Source organism: Physeter macrocephalus, chromosome 6 (assembly GCF_002837175.3).
Source record: "Physeter macrocephalus isolate SW-GA chromosome 6, ASM283717v5, whole genome shotgun sequence".
Taxonomy (NCBI): Eukaryota; Metazoa; Chordata; class Mammalia; order Artiodactyla; family Physeteridae; genus Physeter; species Physeter macrocephalus.
This window is the reverse complement of record NC_041219.1, coordinates 87,850,879-87,869,823: the sequence shown is the minus strand read 5'-3', so window position 1 is coordinate 87,869,823 and position 18,945 is coordinate 87,850,879. Positions and strand designations below refer to the sequence as shown.

General features: G+C 40.9%; 1 protein-coding gene across 1 annotated transcript in view; it reads left to right on the top strand.

Annotated features, from left to right (window-relative positions):
- The first annotated feature begins 13,753 nt into the window (after positions 1-13,753).
- Positions 13,754-18,945, top strand: part of SCN8A (sodium voltage-gated channel alpha subunit 8) — a 174,878-nt gene continuing 169,686 nt past the window's right edge. The window contains exon 1 of the mRNA XM_007100934.3: positions 13,754-13,824. The gene's annotated coding sequence lies outside the window, so the exon portion shown is untranslated. The remainder of the gene's footprint in view (positions 13,825-18,945) is intronic.

Genomic DNA, 18,945 nt, shown 5'->3' with positions numbered 1-18,945 from the left:
CACGGGTTCGTGCCCAGGTCCGGGAAGATCCCACATGCCGCGGAGCGGCTGGGCCCGTGAGCCATGGCCGCTGAGCCTGCGCGTCCGGAGCCTGTGCTCCGCAACGGGAGAGGCCACAACAGTGAGAGGCCCGCGTACCGCAAAATAAAAAAAAAAAAAAAAAAAAAAGGTTAACTGCCCCCCAAAATAGCCCTAAAATGAAAACAACCAAAATGTCTATCAGCAGTAGAATAGATAAAGGAATCGTGGTATATTCATGCAAGAAAATAGCATACAGCCATGAAAACAAGTGAGCTAAACTATATATAATAACTTTGATAAATCTCAGAAACATGTTATTGAGTGAAAGAAATCAAAAGTAAAATAATATAAACTATCTCATTCTATGTATATAACGTTTAAAAATGGGCAAAACGAATCTGTGGTGTTAGAAGGTTATCTTTGGGGAGGAGAGTAGAGTTAGTAACTGAGGGGGACCCGCAGAGCGTTTCTGAGGTACTGTTAATGTTCTATTTCTTAACTTGCGTGGTGGTCACCTTGTAGTAATTCTTTGAACTGTACATTCATAATGTTTGCATTTTTTGTATGTGTATTATATATCAATCTAAAAGTTATTTTAAAAAAGAAGTTGGGGGACTTCCCTGGTGGCACAGTGGTTAATAATCTGCCTGCCAATGCAGGAAACACGGGTTCGAGCCCTGGTCCGGGAAGATCCCACATGCTGCGGAGCAACTAAGCCCATGCGCCGCAACTACTGAGCCTGCGCTCTAGAGCCTGTGAGCCACAACTACTAAGCCCACGAGCCACAACTACTGAAGACCGCACTCCTAGAGCCCATGCTCCACAACAAGTGAAGCCACCACAATGAGAGGCCTGTGCGCTGCAGCTAAGAGTAGCCCCTGCTCGCTGCAACTAGAGAAAAGCCCGAGCGCAGCAACGAAGACCCAACGCAGCCAAAAATAAAAATAAATAAATAAATAAATTTATGAAAAAAAAGAAAAGAAGTTGGTTGCTATGTTATATTCTAAAGGAAGGAAGACTGAAAGAAAGGCATGACAGAGTTAGGACAGAGCCTATATGGAGGTGGTCTTCTTTTGGTTTCAAAGTATCGATAGCTGTTACATTTCTCCAGTGAAACACCAAAACATAAGATATTTGATATACATACAAAGCAATGTTTGATATTTGATACAAATTGGTAGATGGAAGAGGAAGATAAAACTAGTAGTCAGATTTCAGCAAATCTCAAATACTATTGACCATTATTTTAATAAATCATTTATAGGGGAAAATGCTGCTAATTAAATGTGAAACCATAGCTTAACAATAGTCCTGGGTGACACATGAATTGGTTATATCAGCTTCTTATTGCTTTGAGATTTCTTTGATTTATTCCAAAAGATTTGGCTATTTTTCCTCCCTTTATTTGCCTTATTTGCTTGGTGATATTATGATTGACATTGCTTTTGCATATATGCATGTCAGGTACAAAATGGAACACAACTTCATCTTGTTGGGGGCCTCTTCCTTTCTTCGGTCCTATAAAGCTCTTGGTTGGTCTTTACAGGAGAATTAGAATTTTGGCCATTCCGCCAAAGTGAAATGCTTGCTTTATTACTACCAATGTGCCCCTGTTGCTCTGTTCCTCTGCCTTTCTGTGACTACAATAACCTTTCATTTCAATGAGCAGTCTTTTAAACATCAGCTAAGCTCATCTGCAGTGATGCCAATAGAATAGCTTTGGCCAAGTTCACACATGAGAAGCAGTGACACAGCTGCTGCCTGGCCAACAGTGACTATAAGAGGATTCTCGATTTCAAAGATGTTAAAATGTGAAAAAAAAAATGTACATCTTAGAACTGATGAATCAGTGTGTTGAAGGAAAAGGCAGAGTCAGAAAATTACTATTTACAGAATTAGAGGAAGTCTTACATACTTGCATAATTTGGGCTGAAAATAAGAAGTGATGTATTTCAAGGACCTAGAAGAAAATCAGGGAAAAGGTTAAAAGAAAATAGCATAGTTTGCCTAAAATAAATATACTATGTTTGGTGGAGGCTGGTATTCATTAACTTGACGTAGAAAAGCATGGCTGGTCTGTCTCTTTTCTTGGGAGGCAAGGTGATATGATAACTAAGAGCACTGGAGTGCTGATAAATGTTTAGCAACTGGTTTTCTAGAAAAATGTGCATATATAGGTTTATTATAAATTTTACTGATAGAAGGGGTATGTAGCACACAGTTTAAAAATATTATTAAATATACTACTCTTTGTTGTAAATTACCATATAGCCGATTGATTCCCACAGAACACTTTTGTTGATTTTTCCCTAACTCTGTATCCATAGCCAACCTACGGTTGCAGTTGACAAATGAGTACAGTTTTGACGTGAACGTTGGTTGGTACTTTTGTTTACATTAATGAATAAGAGCAAAGTGAACAGCAAAGACCTATGTTGGAACTTCACTGGTTTGTCAATGACATGAGTGATTTCCTTGCTGAATCAGATAACAGTCTTCTAATACTGAAAGAATCTTCCCGCAGTGTTTTTGTGTTATGAATGTAACAGCTATAGACACAACACACTTTCAAGTTTAGTCTACATTTCTAACATTTTCCCACCTTCTTAAGTCTAGACAATCAGCAAAATGATAAATGAAGCCCTGAATTGTAATATGTGCCAATTGCTATGTTGTAAATGTTCCTAGCGTGGTCAATTTCAAGTTACCAAAGTGATCTTACTGAATGTGGAGTTAGGAAGAGATGCGAAGTTACACAATATTATTTAGTATTTCCACCCTATAGCTCTAAGAGATGTAAATAATCTTAAGAGTAGACACTAGTCAAAAGTAGTGATAATAACTAGGAAGTAATTAATTTTGAATATTTATTCTGTTTTAAATATAATTTATTTATTGTAAGTTTGTATCACTTAATTTTTAATAATGGCTGTGCTTAACAAATGCTCATAAAGTTCCTGAAACTTTGACTATCAGTTCTTACAAGGCTGTATGTGTCAGCTCCGGCACACCTCTGCTTTGGAGTCAGACAGGTTCAGGTTTTTATTTAACTTTACTGGTTCCTCGTTCTCCAACCATGGGCAATATACCTAGCCTCTTCAAGCCTGGTTATTTCTACAGCAGGGCTAATAATACCACCATCATAGAGTTGAGTGAGGACAGAATGAGATCAAGTTTGTGAAGTGCCAAAATCAACACAAAATAGGAGCACATTATTAATTTTTTTTCAGTTAATGCACTTGGCTAGTCAGGAGGTATATTGATTTTTTAAAATTGAAGGATAATTGATCTATAACATTATGTTAGTTCCAGGTACACAACATAGTGATTCCATATTTCTATACATTACAAAATGATCACCACACAATATTAATTTTTTCCTCTTTCTCTGGTCTTTCTCTCATATGATCTATCCTGAACACTGCTGGTTAAACTTGTCTTCCTGAAACAGAGATCCTTGCTATGTCATCTCTCTGACTTACAGTGGTATTAATCACAAACTTCAATTTGCTATCAAAGTCTACATCTTACCAATCTCATTTTTTCTTACTCCTTAGGTTGTCTGTGCCCCAGATACAAATCTGCTGACATTTCCCACAGAGTCCGTAGGGATCCCATCTCTACACCTTTGCTCTCGACACTCCTTCCTGTTGAGTCCTTCCTGTTATCTGTATCACCCTCCCCTCTCCGCATCAAAACACACCTCCGCAAGGCTGCCTTTGTTAGCCCCATCTCACGATGATATCTAACCTGAGTACTCAGTGCTGGGAACTGTACAAAATTTCTATATGCATTATCCCCTTTAGTTAGTCCAATTTAAAGATGAGGAAACGGAGGCACACTGAGAGTAAATCATTTTCCCAAGGTCATACACCTAGTGAATGGTAGAGCTCAGATTGCAACTCGGGTGGTCTGACTCCAGAACATGGGCTCTTAGACATCATGTTCCACTTAACTGCTTGAATAATTACCTTTTAAAATAAATTACAACTGTTTGTTTAATATTAATGTATCATATATACTGTTACATATCACGTTCTTGGCCTTTTTCATGCCTAGGTTTATATGTTTTATTTAAGCACCATCTTCTTGAGGGCAGACTTATTCATTTCTCAAACATTTATAAAGTGGTCTCCCTATGTATCAGGTGCTATATTAGACACTGGGGATATAGGACCTGTCCTTGGTTAAAGACATGACAAAACATCCATATAGCAGAATACTATGTAGCTCTAACAAAAAATGAGGAGGCTCTTTATGTAAAGACATTGGAAGTGTTCCAAGATATACTGTTAAGTATGAAAGCAAGGGGCAGAACACTATGCCAACTTTTGGGTAAAATAGGAGGAGGGGTTAAAACTTCTTCTGTGTATTTTTACCTGTTAAAATAATAGACTCAGTTCTTATCAATATGAAGTTCATAGTTCAGACAACATACTATAACAATGCTATAGTTGATGTACAATGGAACATTGACCATCAAAAATATATATTCTGAGATCTTCAAAAACTGTAAAATAATGAATACCACGGTGGCAGTGAGGGTCAGCTGTTTAATGAAGTCTCATGCTCCCCTTGCAGGATATAGAGTTATTGCTGAGAAGTGGCTTCTAGCAAAGGACTTTGTTTCCAGCTTTCCTTGCATGTGGGACCATGTGATTAAATTCTGGCCAATGGAATGTGGGCAGAAGTGATGTAACCATAAAACTTCCTGTGGGTATTGACATCCAGGAAGTTCCTGAATGACTGTGTACAGCAAAGTTACTTTACTCCCCTTCCCCCCTGCCACCCATCACCCATCGGGCTGCATATGAGAAATGAAATTCTATTGTGTTTAGCCAGTGAGATCACAGTGTATATCTGTTATTGCAATTTGTATCAACTTCCTTAATCCACCACTCTAGTATAAAATTTTCCTCTCAAAGTATAACTGAAAAATTTAAATGACTCTTTCAGACTCTTACTAATTTATCTCACGTGATACGCATAATTCGGTACACTGGCTGGAATACTCACTGAAACAGTTTCACAAATTGATTTTTCTTATTTTTACCTAGTACCTGTGGTAGGATCATCCACATCACAAAGCTATGCCACAGGCATATGTGACATTTCACTCTTTAATAGATCCAATATTTCCATTTTCTTGACAGAACTATATTTTCTTAGACCTTTTAACTTTTTACTCTAGTGTTAACATCTGCCAGCTTTCCTCTTCTTTTTCTCCTTTTAAAAATTTTATTATGAGATGCATCATACATACAGCAGAGGGCATAAAACAGAGAGTACATTTTCAAGAAAAATCAGAAAATGAAGACCTGTAAAATGCCACCCAAGTCAAGAAACAGAACGTTGCTGACCCCCAAGAAGCCCTCCAATTGTCCCTTCCTGATTATAATTTCCTTTCTTCCCCTACAGAGGCAATCACTATCCTGACTTTGGTGATAACGATTTCCTTGCTTTTCTTTATAGTTTTGCCTCCTACGTCTGATCCCTGAATTATGTAATGTAGTTGTTTTTGAACTTTATATAAAGGGAGTAATCAGCTCTATTTACTTTGTGTCTTGCTTCTGTGTCCGAAACGATGTTTGTGAGAGTCATCCATGTTGTTTCATGTAGGGCTAGTTAGTTCATTTTCATTGCTGTAGAGCAGTCCTTTCTGTGACTATACTGCATTTAACTTATTCATTCTAGTGTTGAAGGACATTTGACTATGGTAAACATTGCTTTTATGAACATTTTTCCCCATGTATCCTGGTGCAGATGAGCATGAGTTTCTCTAAGGTACACACCTGAAGAGTGAAATTGCTAGGATATGGAATGTGCCTGTCTTTAATTTGACTGGATAATTCCATTCTGTCTTGCACAGTGTACGCATTAGTGGTATATGAAAGGTCCCCTTGTCCCTCATCTAAGCCAACATTTGGCATTGTCAGACTTTGAATTTTTTTGTCAATCTGATAGGCGTTTCATTGTGGTTTTAATTTGAAATTTTCATCATCAATAAGGTTGAACACCTCTTTATGTTTATTGACTATTTAGATTTCTCTTCGTGTGAAGCGCTTAATTTAAGTCTTTTAAGTCTTTGACTAGTTTCTAATGGTGGTTTGATTGCAGGAGTTCTTAATCTTAGGCCTGTGTCAGTTATATGTTTTTCAAATATTTTCCCTACCCCACACCTTGTCTTTGTACTTTCTTTTTTTTTTTTAACATCTTTATTGGAGTATAATTGCTTTACAATGGTGTGTTAGTTTCTGCTTTACAACAAAGTGAATCAGTTATACATATACATATGTTCCCATATCTCTTTGTACTTTCTTTATGGAATCTTTTGGAAAATAAAGACTCAATTTGATCAGGACTGGATTTATCTTTTCCTTTACAAGTAGTGCTTTTTGTGTCTGGTTTAAGAAATCCTTCTTTTCCCTGAGATCATAAAGTTATTCTCTAGTATTATATTCAAAGCTTTTATAGTTCTGGCTTTCACATTTAGATATTTATTTCACATGGAAGTAGAAGTCTAATTTCATTATTTTCCATCTGGTTACCCAATTTCAGCACCATTTATTGAAAAGTCTGTCACTTCCCCATTGATCTGCAATGTCACCTATGGTCATACATCAAGAGTTCATATAAGTGGGGGTCTGTTTCCGGGATTTCCATTCTGTTCCATTGCTCTATTCATCTAACCCTGTGCGAACACCATATATTTTTTCCCATTTCAGTTTTCCTTCTGTCATTCATTCAATACATTTATTTTGAGTGCCTGATAGACCCTCTTCTAGGTACTGAGGATAAAGCAGTGAATAAAGCAGACATAAAATCCCTGCCTTCCCAGAGTTTCTGTTCTAGTGGGAGAGTCAGACAATAAACAAGATAAATAAATAAAATAGACAGTATGTTAGATAATAATATTTGCTAAGGAGAAAAATAAAGCAGGAAGGGGAATAGGAAGTATTGGGGGTGGGGCTGAACTTTTGGATAGGATGACCAGGGAAGGCGTCACTGAGAAGGAGATACCTGGGTTTATATCTAAAGGGAATAGGGAGCACCCTGTAGCTGTCCGGAGAAAGAAAGAAGGATGATCCAGGCAGAAGGATCCGCAAGTGCAAAAGCCCTGAGATGGGACTGTGCCTGCTGTGTCTCACCCATTATGGGTGAGGCCAGTGAGTGCTGTGGTGTGAGTACAGAGAGAAGGATATGAAGTCAGAGAATTAGCAAGGGCCAATCCTGGGAGGGCTTGTAATTCATAATACAGCTTTTGGCTTTTACAGCTGTTAGAGGGTTTTGAGAGGAGTCACTTGACCTAACTTCTATTTAAAAGGATCCTTCTGGATGTTAAGTTGAGAAGAGACTGAAGAAGGGCCAGGGGAGAAACAGGGAGATCAGCCAAGAGGCGACTGAAACAAGTCAGGTGAAAGAAAATGGTGACTTGGACCAGAGGTAGCTGTGGTGAGAGAGGTTAGATTCTGGATTTGGCGATGGATCAGATGTGAGGTTTGAAAGATGGTAGTTAAGTCATGCTGATGATTGAATTTGAATCCCTGACATCTCACTCCACAGTCCACATGGCTGACCACTATGAATACTGCCTCTCATTATGCCTATCAGAGAGTGTACTTACTACATAGAATGCATAGCAGTGCCATCATTGAGGTTCCAGATGCTGATCTTGAGCCCTGAGGTATGCTCTTGTAGATGTAGTTTGACCAAATTAATCAGTAAATTATTTGTAAAGCTATAATAAAAGTAGGATAAGCCAGAAGTAAGATAAACCCAAAGTAGGACTGTCCAAAAGTCTACAGGCTAATACATGGTGGATATTGTCTTGGGGGATTTCACATTGCTTGCAGTGCAAAAGACTAGAATGAGTGATGTCCTCCACATCACCAATATTTCGGCAGTGTGGAAGATTAGGAGTAATCTCAGAGATAAAATTTCCAGACTGGAGTCTGCTGGCATCACAGAAAGCTAAGGGATTAAATCCTGTTTCCATTGAAGGGAACAGTAAATTCAGAGGAAGCAGTAAAGTCTGGAATGAGGGATAGAAGATTAAGTAGACTATTATAGGGTCAAAAGGTAGAGATGAGAAGTGAGGCAGAACATCCAAAGAGGGAAAGTACTTCTGCTGGATTTCCATCAGGAAACCATAGGTGACCTCTAAAAGTAGTGGTGAGGATGGGGATAGAACTCAAGGGTCACAGGCTCTCAGAGTAGGAAGGGGCATGTCCCACTTCACACTTTAAACATCTGTGTACACCAGGCATTTTTAACTCGGGGTTCAAGGATGAGTTTCACAATAGAATGTAAAGCTGTGCATTAGTATATGTGCATGTGTGGGCATGGATCCATAGCTGGGAAGAAAAAAATCCATAGCTTTCATCAGATTTTCAAAGGAGTCCTTCATCCTAAAAATGTCCAGAACAACTGATCTTACAGTTTCTCCTTGAACAAATGCTTTTGGCTTCTTTCCTCAGGGGTGGTCTGTTTTGCTGCTGATCAGCTCTGTTAGAACGTCCTTCCTCATGGTGAGCTGGCACATATCTTCTAGGAACTCCCACCCCTGGTCTAGGTTTTGCCCCCTGGAGCAACACTGGGAAGTCTAATCCCTCTTTCATCTCAGTGTATTGAAATTTTTTTCTGATGTGAGCTTAGTTGTTAAAGGAAATCCTTGACATTTGTAATGCCTTTGAAGATTCTCATAAAGTCAGCAAAGATTCTCAAATTTTGAAAAGTTTGTAAGTTTAGCTACTTGGAGCTTAAAAGTAACAGATTCTATTACATGAACCCCATGTAATCCCATGAGGCTGAATTTCCATGTTCATGAAAATATTGGAGAAAGGATATAGAACCCTGTCCTCTCTCACTCTTTGGCAAATAATGTCTAATGATAGCTCCAAAGGGTCTGATTTTCAGGAAAACCAGTTTTAATAAGGAGGACATACATCCTGATTATAACAACCATAGACCTTCAAAAATGCAAAGCAAAAACCATTTACAAAGGCAAGTAAGAAGAAAGATTTTCTCTATGTCATGGGATTAAATTTTTAAAAAATCTGTAACCTCAACTTCTCTAACTTATTTACACATTGGCTTTCTTATAAATTATACTACATAAAGCCTTTAGTAATTCTACTTTAACAATTTTTTGTGGATTTCTTTTCCTTTCCTTCTCTTTACAATCATCTTGATATAGTTGCCATATTGGAAATCAGTTCTCTGTCTCTTCATCTGGTATGAGGCCTGCTCCAATCAAAACCAACTTCTAGTTCAGTTATCCGGAGCCCCCTAAGAAGGTAATCTCTAAATGTTAATGTAAGATGAGAAGAAATAAATGCTCATTCATTCAATGAGTATGTATTCAAAGCCTACTGTATGCAATGCACACAAAGCCCAAGTGGTCAAAGAACTTACAGTTTAAGTTAGTACCCAAGTTAAGGCAAATACTTAAACTTATATAGTAGCAAAATAACACAGCAAAGAGTTAAAGCAATAAGTCAACAGTGTAGATGAAATGGACTCATAAAGTATATTCCCATTGATCAATATAAGGCAGAAAAAGAGAAGAAGCAGAGAATAGAAAGAATAAATAGGAAACAAAGAACACAATGTTAGATTTAACCCCAACCATATTAATAATCACATGAACTGTAAATTGTCTAACCACCCCAATTGAAAAACATAACTTGTTAGTTGGCAGGGGTGGGGAGTGGGGAACAAGACCTAACCATATGTTGCCCGAAAGAAACCCATTTTAAATATAAAGATATAAATAGGTTAAAAATTTTTAAATGTAAAATGAAATACCATGCCAGTATTTGTCTTCAGAACAAAAAATATGGCCAAGGAGGAAGAAGGTCATTTTTTTTTTTTTTGAATCCTAGTCGTTTTTTTTTTTTTTTAAGATTTATTTATTTATTTATTTATCTGGCTGCATTGGGTCTTTGTTGCTGTGTGCGGGCTTTCTCTAGTTGAGGCGAGCGGGGGCTACTCTTCATTGTGGTGCACGGGCTTCTCATTGTGGTGGCATCTCTTGTTGCGGAACACGGGCTCTAGGCACGAGGGCTTCAGTAGTTGTGGCACATGGGCTCAGTATTTGTGGCTCGTGGGCTCTAGAGTGCAGGCTCAGTAGTTGTGGCACATGGGTTTAGTTGCTCTGCGGCATGTGGGATCTTCCCGGACCAGGGCTTGAACCCGTGTCCCCTGCATTGTCAGGCAGATTCTTAACCACTGCGCCACCAGGGAAGTCCCACAGATGCAACAATTCTTAACAAAATGTTAGTAAGTCAAATCCAACAATATATAAAAAGGATAATACACCATGATCAATACATTATCCTAGGTTGGTTTAACATTTGAAAATCAACCAATGTAATTCACCATATTATCAGACTAAAAAGGAAAGCCATATGCAGAAAAAGGATTGAGAAAATTCAACATTCATTCTTGATAAAAACTCTCAGGAAACTAGGAAAAGAAGAGACATTTCTCAACATGATAAAGGGTATCTAGGAAAAACCTACGGTTAACATCATACTCAGTGATGAAAGATTGAATGTATTCCCCCTCAGATGAGGAAGATTTTTGCTCTTACCGCTTCTATGCAACATTGTACTAGAATTCCTAGCCAGTGCAATAAGGTAAGAAAAAGGAATAAAAGGCATTCAGAATGGAAGGAAGAAGCAAAACTCTTTATTTGCCAATTACATAATTGTCTCTGTAGAAAATCTGAAGGAATCTACAAAGAAATCTACAACAGCTAATAAGTGAATTTAGCAAAGTTGCAATACATAAGATCAATGTATAAAATTAATTGTACTTCTATATATTACCAATGAATAATCAGAAATTAAAATATAAAAACACTGGGACTTCCCTGGCGGTCCAATGGTTGGGACTCTGAGCTTCCACTGTGGGGGGGCATGGGTTTGATCCCTGGTCAGGAATTAGGATCCCACATGCCTTGCAGAGCAGCCAAAAAATAAAAACACTAATAGCATCAAAAATATGAAATATTTAGGAAAAAATCCCAGAAAGGTGAAAAAATACTGTATCCTGAAAATTACAGAACATTGTTGAGAGAAATTAAAGAGAACTGAAATAAATGAAATGATACATTGTGTTGTTGTTATGATATCAATTCTCCCCCAATTGATCTACAGATTCAATGCAATCTTGATCAAAATTCCAGGGGGGTTTTTTGCAGAATTTGACAAGCTGATTCTAAAATTCATATGGCCATGCAAAGGACCTAGAATAACAAAATCAATATTTAAAAAGGAAGAGCAAAGTCGGAGGGCTGACACTATTTGACTTCAAGATTTATTATAAAGCAGGGGTAATGAAGACAGTGTGGTATTAGTGTCAAGATAGACAAAAAGATCAATGAAATAGAACAGAGAGTCCAGAATCAGACCCTTAGCATACTTGATTAATTGATTTTTGACAAAGGTGCAAGGGTAATCAGACAGTGCAGGAACACTAGATACCAATGTCAAAATAAAAGAACTTATATATTACTCCAAAAGCATGATCCATAGAAGAGGAGAAAGTAATAAATCAGACTTCATAAAAATTAAGAATTTCTGCTCTTTGAAAGACTTTAAGAGAATAAAAAGGTACACCCACACTGGGAGACGATATGTACAAATCACGTATCTCATAAAAGACTTGTATCTGGAATATATAAACACCTCTCAAAACTCATTAATAAGAAACAAACAACCCAACTTAAAAAAATAGGCAAAAGACTTGAAAAGACACGTCACCCAAGAGCATTTACTGATGACAAATAAGCCTACGAAAAGATGCTCAGTATCTTTAGTCATTAGGGAAATACCAGTCAAAACCGTAATAACACTTCTTACCCATTGGAATGGCTAAAATGAAGAAGACTGACCATACCTAGTGTTGTCAAGGATGTGGAGCAACTGAAACTCTCAAATACTGCTAGTAAGAATGTACAATGACACAACCACTTTGAAAAGCAGTTTGGCCCTTTCTTAATATGTTAAATTTACATCTACAGTAGGACTCAGTCATTCCATTCTTAGGTATTTATACCCAAGAGAAATAAAAGCATATGTCCACACAAGGACTTGCACACAAATACTCATAACAGCTTTATTTATAATGAGCAAAAACTGGATATAACCTAAATGTCATCACCAGGTGACTAGATAAACAAATTGTGTTATATCTCTATAATGAATAGTACTCAGCAATAAAAGGGAAAGAACTATTGATAGACAACTGAATAATTTCAAAATAATTAAACTGAGTAGAAGAAGCCCTACAAAGAAAGTACATACTGTATGATCCCATTTGTTTAAAATTCTGGAACATGCAAACTATTGTACAGTAATAGCAAGAAGATTGTGGTTGCGCACAGAGGGATTACACAGGGGCCTGGGAAAACTTTTGGAGGTGACGGGTATGTTCATTACCTTGATGGTTGTGATAGTTTCATGCATGCGTACATATGTCAAAACCGTTCACCCTAAACATGCATAGTTTATCCTATGTCAAATATACCTCAATAAAGCTATTTAAAAATGTATGTAGTGGGCACACTATGTGTGTGCCACATCGTGTTCTCAGTGTGTGAAATGCATTCTCCTCTTTAATTCTCATAACAAACCTATCAGGTCAGTCCTATGATTGTTCCCTTTTACAGATGAGCACAATGAGGCTCAGAGTTGTTCGCGTCCAAGGGTACTCAGTAAGTGGCGGCGGCCTGCCCATACTCTTTTCACTCTTAACTGTGAACTTGCGGTAAAAAGAAATATGTGTGAGAAGCACAATAAAGTGCCAAGAGTTCTCACATTCATTGTCTAGATCCTCGTAAGAGAGTGTAGAGTAAGCAGTTCAAATGATCGTGCCTACTTTACAGATGGACAAACTGAGATTCAAAAAGATTAAGGTGACCATTACAGTTTCAGGCCTGGGGGAAGGGATGTCTCCCTCCTCCTCATACAAGAGCCGCGTCCACTGAATCACAAGGCTCCAGCTGCTGCCCATAGACTTCTGCGTTTTTTTCTTAGGCAGCCAAAGATCGGGTAAATTGAGTTCCTGGTGTTTATAGATGTCAGAAATTCTAACAACTGAGCACTGCACTGTTACTGGGCATTTCCTTCTGCGACTGTCGTTCAGGAGAAAGGTAAGACTTGGCATTTCCAAGGGTCACGGGGCCCTCGAGTCCACAAAGCACCTTTCGGGTTTCAACGTCCGCGTGCTGGCTGACAACCCGCCAGCGTTCCGCGGCCGCGTCCCGGCGCTCGGCCCGGGTGCCCCTCCCGCGCGGCTCGGCGGGGGCGTCGGGGAGGCGGGCCCGGGGACGCTCGCGAGGCGCTCCGGCGCGGCGCCCCCTGCCGGCGCCCTGCTCCCTCGCCCCGGATCCGGTCCGGGCGGCGCGGGGACGCCGGCCTGACAGCCAGCGAGCGGGCGGGCGCGCCCTGCAGAGGTAGGTGGGCTGCTGGGCGTATGCAGGCAGGCAGGCAGGCGGGCGGGCGGGGGCGGCGTGCGCGGGCGGGGGCAGGGGGGGAGCAGGGGGCGCGCTCAGGGGGTCGGCGCGGGGGCAGGGCGGGCGGGGGGCCCGGCGGCGGGGACGCGCGCGGCGGCGCGCGGCGGGCGCGAGTCATCAATTATGCAAGGACTTCGGCGGCGCGGGGGGCGGGCGCGGGGAGCGCTCCAAGATGGCGCCGACCGCAGTCCCGCCCGCAGCATCCTCCGCACCTCCGCAGTCCGGCCGCGCCTCCCGGGCCCCGCGTTAGGGCCGCCGCTGCCTCCCTTGCCGCCGCTGCCGTAAGTAGCCCCATAGCCCCCGCCCCGGCGCCGCTCCTCGCCCGCCGGCTTCCCCTTCTCGCCTCGGGACCCTGGAGCGGGGCTCGCCCACCTCCAGTCAGGGGCTTTGCCGCAGAGTGCGCGGCGGGGCTCCAGGGGCAGTGGAGCGGGGTTTCTGCCCTTCCTGTTTTGGACAGGTGTTTGGAAGTCTTGCTTCCTTCTACCGTGTTTACTGGGGATCCCTGAGGAGAACTGAGGACCACCGGCCCCCACCCCCATACACCCTCTCCTCCGCTCTTGGCTGCACTGGGGAACACTGGCGTGCCCTCGGCGCCCCTTCCGTAGGGCAGCACCCTCTCCTCCCCATCTCTCAGAGCCGGGGCAGAGTCGGGGCCCCTCGCCCGGTTGCACTGGAAGGGCAGCGCCGTCCGGATCTTCTAGGCAGCTCCTTAGCTTTACCCCCTCCCCCATGTCTTACTGCATCCTTCTCCCCCATCCGGCTCCAGATTGTTACCAACTGCAGAAGCCTGGGGCTCGTGGGTTCTTAGGGTAGCCAGGACTCCCCTGTCCTTTACTCGGATGCATCCGTCCCCCTCCCGACAGGGTACTCTGGGGTTGTTGGGGGCCCCCGGGACCTTCCTTGGCAGGCTAGGATTCCTGCATTAGGGAGTATATCACTTTCAGAACATCCCCTTCCCCCGCCCCCACCCCTACGCCACCCGATGCAGAGCTTGCTCCTCTCCTCCTCTCTGCTTCCCTCCCCCACCTTACCACCGGCAGCAGCACCCTGGGCTTCAGCTAGCTTTGGGCTTACAGGACTGCCCAGCTCCACAGGCTTGGACCCCTCCTCTCTAGTTCTCACTTGGTACTTGGGGGACCGCAAAGCCTCTGCGTTTTTCCTGAGAGCTCAGCTCCATCCCCTCCTTGCCAGCAGCAACCACCGGTGGAGACTTGGCAGCTAACTTTCGGGGGGGGGGCTTAGCCACGGCTTTCAGACCCCTTCAAGGGCCCCAGTTTCGAGGTGGGATGAAGTGGGAATAATTTTACAGCCTGATAAATATGATTCTACAATCCATGCCTTCCTTCCAGCTACCCCACCCTGTGCCCTCTTCCTCACTTACACTGCAGTTTTTGAAACATGGGGGAACACATTTTATATCCGGAGATTCCAAGATGCCAAGGTTCAGCGTCGGTATTCATAATAAAAGGATGGCATCTGTTTTGGGGGAGGGGAAGGGGTAGAAGAAACTTTACATTGCATCTGGCTAATTCAGGGGGAGGGAGAAATAATTAGCATGGAGCAAGCTCTACCAAACAGGGAAAATTGCTTTTAATGCACGCACAATGGGCACCAGAGAAGCCGGGACGGAAGCAGGAAGTGTGGGTGAGGGCTTTGGGGGCAAATGGGGAGAGTGCTTTTTATAACCGTTTTCTCAAGTTTGAACCTGGAGAGCCTTTAGAAAGGTAGTGGTGTGCTAGGGCTGTGGGATGTTTTAGCTTTCCAAGGGAGATTTCGGGTGTGGTAGGTAGGTTTTCACTGTTTCACAATCTTTCTGTACTTCTCTTTTCTCCACGTGTATTAGAAGATAATGGTGGTTAGGGGACTTCTTTTTCTTTCCTCAAAAAGAAAATTGGTTTTTTTTGATGTGTAATGCAAATGGCTGGATAACATTGCCACCTGGTACCACCATCCCGGTAGAAATCTCAGGGGAATCAGACTTAAAATGCTGAAAGCTTTGTAACACGTTGACTGTAACCTGGTTCTTGAAATACTGCAGCATTTTTTCTTTGGAGCTCTTGATCCACAAGGCTTCAGTTCTCCCTGAAAGAGAATTTGATTGCTTGGAAGCGGGTAGTAGTGATGGCTTGGTACTCAGCAAACATTGTCCTAGAAATTGAGGCTCTCCCTGGAGAGGGCTCCAAGCATGTTCTGTGTTCTGTGGACATCTGATTCAGGGTATGTGTAAATATGTTGTGTTTCTTAGTAGGGCTGGTGGTGGGTACTACAACACAGTTCTTGACAGTTCTGGTCAGTTACTGGTTTCTTGGGTTCAGTTGGAGAGGCTTCAGTTTTCATTTGGGGTTTTGTCAACTTTTATCAAAATATTTGAAGGATTTTATTTTAAATTAATAAAGGAGTATGAAATGGAATATAGCGTACTTAAAAACAAACAATCATACAGTTGATGTTGCTTTCTCTGTAGGGGCTTTAACACATTTTTCGCAGGGCCCAACTTGCCCAGCTTTGGTTGCCGGTGTTGAGGTTTGCGCCAGGGTTTCTTGCTGTGGTGCTGAAAGGACAGTTCCCTGACAGTCCTGCTGTAGCGTGCACTCATGCTGGACATGATTTGGGTTTTTCTTGCTTTTATTATCAGCAGGCTTTCCTGTAGATGTGTGTGTGTGTGTGTGTGTGTGTGTGTGTGTGTGCATGTGCAGCTGGGTTTATACTTGAAGTTGCAGGCCTAGTTACCATATTTTATTACTCCCACATAACTCTTCATTTTGGCTGTCCCTCATGGAGACAGTGTTTTTACAGGCTGCAGCAGATCCAGTGACATTTTGCTGACTGCATTATTTCAGCACATTTTGATAATTTCAAGTAGCAAGAAACTATTAATGTTATGGGAATTTGGTCTCCTCAAGAAGTAATCAGATAGCTTGCTAAATTAAGCTGGATCAGAAGGGCATCTTCTTTGGGTTGATTTGAACAGTGAGCTGGGAAAAGTACTCAACACAGCAGAGGCCAGTATGCGATTCATTATTTCACTAAAGTAATTTGTCAAAAAAGTATTTTAAAATCCTAAAATAGTGAAGGGAGCCATAAAATTCAGCTTGTATGAATCTCCCACATAGCACAGGGATCCCCTTATGGGAGATCTCACATAAAGCAGCTCATTCCTTTTGGGTTCCACTGTGATTGAAGTACTTTTATGTCATTGAAAAGGTAACATACATAAAGTTACAAGACATATAAATTGGGGCTATGTCAGGGGCAAATGTCATTCTTGTGCTTCTTACCAAGAAAAGATTGACATTCAGTGTTCTATAGAGATTACACAAGAAACCTGCACCTGCTTGAAAAGAATACAAAGATAGAGACATATCCACCTAAATCAAGAAAAACATTCTTGAATGGAAAGAAAAGTAATTATCTTTAATGTGCTGATATTATGTAACAAGTTGTTCTGGAGGCACATGCATGAATTAATGAATACTTAAGTCCTATAGATTATATCTGAGAAGGAAAATAAAACCACGCTGTAACACAGACGTAGAGAATGGACTTGAGGACACGGGGAGGGGGAGGGGTAAGCTGGGACGAAATGAGAGAGTGGCATGGACATATATACACTACCAAATGTAAAATAGATAGCTAGTGGGAAGCAGCCTCATGGCACAGGGAGATCAGCTCGGTGCTTTGTGTCCACCTAGAGGGGAGGGATAGGGAGGGTGGGAGGGAGGTGCAAGATGGCAGGGAAATGGGAATATATGTATATGTATAGCTGATTCACTTTGTTATACAGCAGAAACTAACACACCATTGTAAAGCAATTATACTCCAATAAAGATGTTTTAAAAAAAACAAAAAAACCCACACTGTATAGAAAGTGTTAAAAAATACAGTTTATGCAGAGTCAGATCAGTTTCCATAATTATAAAAATAATGTATACTTATTGCAGAAATATTTTAATATATAAAAGACAGGAAAAAAGTCGTCCTTAGCAAAACAAGTTGTCTGTGTTTGTGGTTATTTCAGTCTTTTTTTTTCTGTAGAGAGGGCAAGAAGCACTTGCAAAAGTTATTCAGAAGAACAAAAAATAAGTATTTTAAAACCAAGCCTTTTAAACTCTTAAGTTCACAGTCCACTAGTTAGTCATTGAGAGGCTTAACAGCTAGATCGTTATATTTCAGTTTACCTTTATTTTCTGAATCATGTAAAAAAAATTTCCACGAAATTATCTTTAATGTGAAAGAATTCATTCTTCGAACTGGACTCCTGTAAAGTCTTTTGATTTAAATATAGCAAGTTAACTAGAAGAATAGAGAAAACTTTACAAATATTCTCCCTCTGTACCTACTGTGTGTGAAGCATTGCACTAAGCACTAACACGCTTTAAATGGCAAGAATCAGCTTAGAAAATTATACCATGCTCAAAAACTATAGCTATTAAAATGTTAAAAGAAGGAAACAGAACTTTCACCCTTCACATATATTAATTGCTGAAATGTTGACTGGAAGCCTATTGATCTTACCCAGTGATGTAAACTAAAAAGAATAATGTGTGCAGGAATATGAAGTAAATGTATGTAAAGAAAAGGCAAAGAAGAAATCTTCTGGAAAATTTTTCTCTGTCCCTTTGTGAAGTTATAGATACGAAACCAGGACCCGCATTTAAGTACATATCAGGAATTAAGGTGAAATGAAGACCCAAGAAGGTTGCCTTAGTTACACTGCTAAGAAGAAAAAGTCAGAAACAGTGTAGGCTTTGGAGGTAGGCAAAACTAAGTTCAAGTCTTGATTCTGCTACTTACTAGCTTTGTCACCTTGGGTAAGTTATTTAATCTATCTGAGCTTCAGTGTTCTCATCTATAAAAATAGAAGTAATAATACCTACGTTGCAAGGTGTTTGTGGGGATTAAATGAAATCTCTGTTTCCTTATGGTTCCTGACACATAGAGCTCAGTATATATTAGCTCCTTTTCCTCTAGGGATTTAGCAGCTTAGTGTGTATTTATATGTGTATTTGATAGGGTATATGTGTACTGTATTAAATTTCTGTAGTCTGAAAAGCAGACGGTTGCTTTATCTTCAGTCTGGCAGAGAGAATAGAATCTGCAGGTGTGCTGACTTGGGTGGACATTGCTAATATAAAAGGAGAATAGTTTTACTGTATAATTGCAGTGCTGATCTCCACCAACACAGTGCAAATGCAGTTACCAAAGTAACTCTCTCTGCATTCATTCCCAAACTATGGTAGAATAGGACTCTTTACCAAATAGGAATGCTCTGGCATTCGCCGGTTGGCAGGCAACTGGGCTGTTTTTAGCTATAGTTTGGGATCTGAAGGTGGAATGGGCCCAAAGGCTGAGGTATCCCTTTATCCTTACTTGAGCTGAATGTGTTAATTGTAGTAAGTGAT